Below are 6,402 nucleotides of genomic sequence, written 5' to 3'. Positions count from 1 at the left end.
TGATCTTAGATCATAGTTTTCAATACAAAAACCTGCTGTACTTAATGCATAGGTACTACTAATGGTTGGTTTATAAAAAAGTATTAGTCCTAACTTAGTCTTAGTCTTAGTATTAACCTTTACACTAATCTTAGTATTAGTCCTAAGAATAGGTACACGTTTATAAAAACAATGTGTGGTCCTAATTTTATTAAGATTAACCAATGAGCGATTCGACTACGCGCATGGCTAGTAATATCACAGCATAATACTTGTTTATTATTCTGGGTAATGTTATTTTATTTGTTTTGTTGGTGGGTGAGAAGAAAAATATAACCTATTACTATGGTAATGGCGTATTGGCGACCCCCATAGACAAAGACATGAGGTCACTATGCTACGAAATGCAATACTTGTGCATGCGCACTTCTCAGATCTTAGTCTTAATCCTAGAAAAATTAAAAGATGCGAACTTTCAAGGTCATGTCTTAAGACCTCCTTACGACTAGGGATTTTTATAAACCGATACATTACATTCTGTACATTTAACTTTTTAGGACTAAGGTTAAGTTACGGCTAAGTTAGGACTAATACTTTTTTATAAGCCAACCATAACTAGTGGTATGCACATTTTTAAAAATATTTTAATGAGACATTCGGACACAGATATAGGAGCACAGAACAATATGAGGCGAATATTTGTTTGTAAAGTAGCAGCTGCATATTTTATAAAATAATCGTAAGAAAAATCATGTCCAATTTCAATATACCTAAGCGCTGGGTAAGTTACAAAAACTTACTACTAGCTACATAGGGATCATATCCTATAATATAGGATATGATCAAAGTGAAATATTTGTATCTTACCTATTAAGTGAACGATTTTTTACTTGTTTATTGTGATAGTTTCAAGTACAGGTAATTAATTTGGGTTTTAAAAGTTTACGTTATGCATACACAAAATGTTTCATTAATTAACGTGTAATATGTACAAATTATTGTTATGAAAATTTTTATAAAATAGCTGTTTTACATTGACAATTTATTCATGAATAAATTGACGAAGTTCTTCAACAATTAATTCACGAATTTATTGGTAAACAGTGTGGTTTTACACCGCTACAGACTTTGTCAAGTTTTTTGACGTACGAATCAGTTCTACCAATGAATCAAAGAAGCAAATAAATTTCAAAAATGTCACCTTTCCACTCATAATTGTAGTGATACAACAGCGGTATCGTTCTGACACATATTATATAAATATTAGTTTTTGTAAATAACAAATCAGTAAAAACAATGCAAAACTAGCACGACGCCACACAATTATTTACATATTCCAATAACATAACCTCATTACTGATCTGAGGCTGGAAATCTGTTGGGTTGGTACTTCTGAACTTCACGAAGAAATTGACGAAAATTAGAACATGCTCTAATTCGTCAAGAATTTGATGAATAAATTCATGAAGTTATTTGACAGCAGATTTGGTGCATTACACTTGTCCAATTTCTTGATGAAGCGACTTCATGAATTAATTGATCAATAAATTGTCAATGTAAAACAGCTATCACTGATTTGACCCAAATCCAATTGTAGGTATTCGTTTTTCAATCTAGATTCTAGAATTTCAATAATGTTGGACATGAAATATATTTGTGTAGCGGATGAAGAGAGGTGAACGTTTTTGGAAACGGTGAGAACGGGGTTTAATAACATCAGATTTGATGTGATTTTTTTTAATCTTCAAGGAAAAAAATTAAATTTACTTTCAAATTATATTTTAAAGGTTAAGTTCGACCTATCTGTGTTTATTTTTCTAAATACAATAGTGGCACATACTTCAATTGAATACTGGTTTATTCTTGAAATTCTGTCCATTTTTTACTTGCCCGTAGAATTTTTTTCTGCCAAATTTAAGTTTGAATTTACTTTGAGAGAAATTTGGGAACAATCTTAGATTATTCTTGTTTATAAAATTGAGTATAAAATTACAATTAATTTTCCTAAAAAAGTATCTAGCTTGAAATCAAATTAATCCTATTTTAACTAACTAGTATTTAATACAGGGTATTAGTTAAGTAAGTCGACAATCTTTAGGGTGATTCTTTCAGTGATTTTAAAGCAAAAAGATTGTATGAATTTTGATATTAAAACCACTCAATTTCCAAAATTTCTCTAAAAACATTTGTAATATGCTGATGAAACTTAAGCTACCTAATGATTTATTCAATTAAAGTAAAAAATCGACTGAATTCGCATATAAATACATGCACCATTGGCAGAGATACAGGAAGTTACTTTCACTGAAATCCCAGAATAACCCGATAACATTGAATATTTTGAAATTGTCTCTTCTAACTTTTTAATAAGTGTTTCCAGTAAAAAGATATATTTCGTTTTACATAAATTGAAAATGGTTCCGTATATTCAGTGCCGTCGAATTTTTGTGGTTTTCAGTAAAAGCGACTCCCGGTACGGCCATTAGTAGACGTATTTAGCCTAAGTTTTATCATTCTGCATCAAAAGTCTTCAGAGATACTTGAGATTTTTCTTTTTACAAAACTTTTACTTTGTGGATCCATGTTTACTTAATTAGTTTGTCGACGTACTTAACAGACAGCGTGTACTTTAAAACCGCAGCCTGCTGTTAGAAATGTAAATAGTACCATGAAAAATAACCATTTTTTGACGAAACTGTTAATTTTGACATTATCCAGCGCAGTTTGGCGGAGCGGTGGACCCGCCACTGGCTCGCGTTCCAGCATAGCCGAGATTATTGCGACGAGGAGGTCAAGGCTCGCATCAATTCAAATAAAACCCCGCAAAGGTGTTGACGCATTAAATCAGCGCTAATTAAATGGAGACTCGATTCGGGCGCGAGCAATTCAATTTAATTGTGTGGCAGAGCCACTCTCTTCGGTACATTTAAATAAGGGAATGCCAGAAAATGTGAATATAGGTGAGAAAAACTGAAAAGTATACTCGGAGTAGAATAATGATGATAATAAACAGTCCCTTCCGCCAGCACCGATGAGTAAGTAGGCAAAGGGGTTAAAAGAAAAAAATTATTTTGTATATGAAATGCAATAGATATTAATAACCTAAAAATTTTATAAACTTTGCATTTGCTATCCAACTAATATCACGTAAGCAAAATAGTATAGTTTATGTTTCAGCTTTCTTTAAGTTTAATTCATTCAAAAACTAATCCTCTCAAAAAAAAAACTAGAGGCAAAAAAGTAAAAAAAAAATCAGAAAATCGAATTTTTTGCTTTTTTCAAATTGTTTATTAACGATTTTTTGCATAAAATTTTCCTTTTAAATTAGTAAATAAGCTATTTCGATGGGAAATTAAATTCTCTAAATAATTTAACGAACGAAGCAAATAGCGAAATTTTGCTTCGTTTTCGAGCCACAACTAAAAAACTGAAAGGGGGGTTTTTCACCCCTATCTCCAATCTATCTATCTCCCTCTAATTTAATAACATTCCGTGGTTTTTTCATCTAAAATGACCATTTGAACGATTCATATTTTCTTTTAAAATCCTTTATTCAATAGCCTATACAGGGTGTTCCTAAATATCATGTACATAAGGAAGGGGGTAATTCTTTGGCTTATTTCATGACTAAAAGTTCATATAAACATAGGTCCGCAAACGTTTCGTTACTGATCTACAGGGTGTTGAAATTTTAAAAATTTTTTAGATGTTTCTCTGTAGCTCCCAAAGTTTTTGAGATATTTAGCTCAAATTTGGAATGTAGGTTACGCTGTAGAGCTTACATCATTGGACATGCCAAATGGTTGTGATATTCTACAGAGTGATATTTTTCGGGGTTTATGCCTCCTTTTCTTCCTCTGAACTTTCTAAAATTAAAATTGAATTTTATGTTTTGTTGATAAACTTTTTTTCACTTATGATTGTTTCGTATCTGTGACCGTTATCGATAAAAAAATAATAAAAGCGATTTTGTGTAATTCGTTAAATGAAATTTAAATTTTTAAAATGGTCCAGTAGGCTCTGGCTTTATTTAGATAATCTCTTGTTTCTATTAATTTTGACAGTTTTTTCGCCACTACCTGTTAAAAATTAAAGCTGGGATGACCCGGTTTTTGTAGTAATGATTTATTACAAAACAAAAAACCTAAATAAAAACTATAACAAGGAAACTATGTTACAACAATAATTGTTGAAAGTGGCGCCTATTAGTTTCCATTCGCAAGGCCATACATGAAATGCATTTCAGCCATTTCAAAATTCGTAAAATTTGGCATTGTTATGAGATTATAATGAGTATTTAAAACACTTTTACACCTTACAGTTTCTAACAAACCTTTAATTTTTAAACATATGCAGACCCAAGTTACGATTTCAAATGCGAACTGTCAAAATTAATAGAAACAAGAGATTATCTAAATAAAGTCAGAGAGCCTACTGGACCATTTAAAGAATTTAAGTTTCATCTAACGAATTACACAAAATCGTTTTTATTTTTTTTCTCGATAACGGTCGCAGATACGAAAAAATCATAAGAGAAAAAAAAGTTTCTCAACAAAACATAAAATTCAGGAAAAGGAAAAGGGGCATGAACCCCGAAGAAAATCACTCTGTAGAATATCACGACCATTTGGCATGTCCAATGATGTAAGCCCTACAGCGTAACTTATATTCCAAATTTGAGCCAAATATCTTAAAAACTGTGGGATCCATGGGGAAAAAACTAAATAAATTTTAAAATTTCAACACCCTGTAGATCGGTAACGAAGCGTTTGCGGACCTATGTTTATATGAATTTTTAGTCATGCAATAAGCCAAAGAATTACCCCCTTCCTTATGTACATTATATTTAGGAACACCCGTATATTGATAGATATTATTATTTAGGTAATTCAGTCAGCTTTGAATTGTAAAACCATAGAAATGTAATTTGTTTACAAGAATTTCATAAGATACAATCACAATGCTTTATTGAAGTGGCCAAAAAAAAGTGGTCTATTGGGTTATTTCAAAACCTACTTACTTCGATTTAAATTTTAAAAATTGGCGCACTATAGTAGGATCATATTCGATGCAAAGTAATAAATCATTGCCTGTCAAGGGAACCAATGAAGTACGCTTTTAAGGGTTTTACAAATTAAATAATTTCTTTATACATTATGAAGGGACGAGGGATCAGTTCAGGTCTGGCACCCTTGTTCCTACAAAAATTCCTTTATTCTCATAAACTATTTATTTTAAATGTAATTTATTATAAATCCAATTTGTTTCCTAAATTCCACATATGTACCACATTTTACCTCTGTACGCGCCACTGTTGTTTACTTGTTTTTTGGAAGCGCTCTCTAATTGACGGCAAAGCTCGCCAGGTTAGTATTTGACGTATAACGGACCAGTTCGTACACTCGATGCACCTGGGCGACTACAGCTACTACGAGAACACAATCGGTATGATGCGGTATTTCAGATTTAACATTGAATTTCATTTTAAATTTGAAATGGTTCACCTTACGCCTCCTATAAATGATGACACGATTTTCCTTTGATAAAAGACCGACAACTTTTTGCTCTACTTTGCATCGAATACGATCCTACTATAGAGACTTTGTTATTTTAAATGGCACACTATGTGCATTTTTGGATTCTACGTTTTATTTTAAGGTGACTCATCCAGTTTCATCAAAATTACCCGTTTTCGAGATATTTAGCTTTTTAGGAAAAAAAATAAGAACCTACTTTAAAAGCCGTGCGCATTCTACAGTTAGACAGATAAAGCAACAATATTTGCAGGGGCGGGGGCTAAATACCTAAGCTGCACAACTATATCTTCAGAGTTACCGAATCTTATACAAGGTGGTATCGAGTTTGGTCCGCTAGAAACCATCTAAACTTGATTTTTTGTAATGAAAACCCCGTATATTTTTTTTAAATTTGGTTGTACCATTTTTTCTCTTTCCATCCCTATACCTACTTATCTCTTCTAGTTTTTATATTATATGAAATTATTTGGGTACTCTACCGAAATAGAATATTATTTTGAAGTTCATGAAGTTATTATGAATTTATTTGTTATTCATGGGCAATGTGATAGGCGTTAACAAAACGTGTTTTTTAGCTGTAGATTCACCAGTACCATTTGTGCTATTTCTTTTGAAAACATCCTGTATAAAAATTTTTCCACAGTGATCATGTTACCAGTGCTAGACCACTTCCTATGGATTGACCCTTTAGTAAAAGATTTTCTCTCCCAAAATAATTGATTACTTGAATTTTTACACTACAGTTTCAAAGACTAATAATATGACAGAAATGTGTCTGTAGTCTGATGGGTTTTCTGTATTGTCTTGATCAATTGACTTTAGTTTCTATAGAAATCAAGAGAAGTTGGTGATATATGTAATCCATGTAGAACGTTATTCTTCATTA

The sequence above is a fragment of the Anoplophora glabripennis genome, unplaced genomic scaffold (assembly GCF_000390285.2).
Source record: "Anoplophora glabripennis isolate ALB-LARVAE unplaced genomic scaffold, Agla_2.0 scaffold18, whole genome shotgun sequence".
In the NCBI taxonomy this organism is placed as follows: domain Eukaryota; kingdom Metazoa; phylum Arthropoda; class Insecta; order Coleoptera; family Cerambycidae; genus Anoplophora; species Anoplophora glabripennis.
Note: the sequence above shows the minus strand (reverse complement) of the source record.